Here is a 2,063-nt window from a genome sequence, read left to right as displayed (position 1 = left end):
GTACTCACACCCAAACAGCATAGTGATCATATCATTGTGGCAGTGACTCTTGGGCCCACAGTAGACTGAGACATCAGCCCTGGCCTCAGAGTCAGCCTCAGATTGTGCCATGTTAGTAACTGAACATGTTGTGACATTTGGGGTATGTCCTTCTTGGTAATAATCTAAAAATGCATCAAGAAATGAGATTATACATAGATGACAAGCATTGATAGATAAGACAATACAGGCCAATGAAAAATAGAGAAGTCCTCAACTCAGAACCCAGGCCTAATATGGGAAGGCACAAGTTTTGTCTTTTAAAAAGAGTTATACATGGACACACTCACTGATACCACACACGTAGTAAACAAAGCCTGTAAATCTATTTTTGTAATTAATGCTCATAACTTATGGCATGTTGCCCAATATAGTATGGTCATCCACTCACAAAATGAGTGTTAATAAAGAATACAGGTCAATTTATTATCTTTATCTTCATCATCATCACCATTTGATGTTCAGTTTAAAAGTGTCTCAAAATGGTTGGACTATTTTTCCATCTAGAAAATATATATTGTTTAATGCTTCAGAGGAATGTGTTTAATCCTGTATGTTTCTTAAGCTATTCTGGCCTAGTCACAAAAACTGGGCAGAATTAACTGTCTAAAAAAGCAAATCCTCCTTTCTTGCTCTCAGGTAATTTTCAGGGTGCTTTTGTTTGTTTTTTCTGAAAAATTAGACTCTGAATTTTGGAGCTGAGAGGACCATCAGAAATCATGTATTTAAGCCCATCATTTGTGGATAAGGAAACTGAGACCTGCGAATCTCATGGATTACCCAAAGCTGTACAGTTAGCATCAGCAGAACTCACAGTATGGACAGACCCCCTGCTCAGTGCTCAGCCCCACTCATTTCACCCCTTTCAAATGGCCCCTACTTTGTTTTGCCAGGAACTGGAGGAGGCCTTGTGGGAACAGCACCAGCTCTGTTGACTGTGAGAGGTGAGCAGGGTTTGGGTGCAGGACGCAGCTGCCAGGGCGCTGCTGTGTGTCTGCAGCACAGAGGTATGTGGCTGAGTCTACAGGCCGGGACGCTGTGATATGAAAGGAGCTCTGTTTGGAGGTCCTATCAAAGGTGACCCTCAGTCTTCCTTCTTCCCAAGAGGAAGGGATCCTGGCCTTTCCCCTCCATCCTGTGTGCTGTGTCCCTGGACCTCTCGGTCCCCATCACCAGGAAGCCTGCAACTCACAGTCCACTTGCAGCCACAAAGCCACCAAAGCTCAACCCAATAATGGCTCCATTCCTCTTCCCAGCTGTGGCCTGAAATGTGGACTCAGCCTCGTCAGTCAAAAAGCCATTTTGTTTAGTTTGGTGGGTGTTACTGGGATTCTTCTATTCTAGGAGAAAGTCTCAGCCTTCCTACCAGCCGACCAGTGACAAGCCTGTTCAGCACATTATATGCACACACCGGCCTAATCCAGCTATATGGTGAACTTTGTTTCAAATCTAAGAAAGGCTCTGAGGGGATAGGAAACACTGTCCTCTTGTGTCCAGAAGGTCGTGCAGGGCTTCTCAAACAATATGCACATGAGTCACCTGGGGACTTTGTTAAAATGCAGATTCTGTTTCATTAGGACTGGGGTGGGGCTGGATAGTCTATATTTTTAACAAACATACTCATGATGCTCGTGGTGTTGGTTCTCAGACCACATCTGTAAGTACCAAGTCTAGAAGAATGTTTGTTGAGTCTCAGTACATGAAACGGAATTTGCAATATTAAAGTTGGATACAGGACAAATGATGAAGTTTCCCACGGCCTCCATTCCATTGCCCAGTTGAATTATTCAACTGTTCCCACCACAGTAGCCAGAGGATGTCATGTGCTCTAGATAATACACAGCACGAGGGAATGCATGGCGGAATTCTAGGAAATTTTCTCAGATCCCGGGACTGAGCTTCCACTCTTCACCCTTCACCATCACTGGCCTCCCCATGGGTATGAAAATTATTGCTTTGACTTTGATCTCATTGGGCTACATTTAATAGAAATTAGTTTAAATCCAGCAAGAACTCAAATCAGT

Source organism: Cynocephalus volans, chromosome 3, assembly GCF_027409185.1.
Source record: "Cynocephalus volans isolate mCynVol1 chromosome 3, mCynVol1.pri, whole genome shotgun sequence".
In the NCBI taxonomy this organism is placed as follows: Eukaryota; Metazoa; Chordata; class Mammalia; order Dermoptera; family Cynocephalidae; genus Cynocephalus; species Cynocephalus volans.
The sequence above is the reverse complement of the archived record's forward strand: the minus strand, read 5'-3'. Positions refer to the sequence as shown.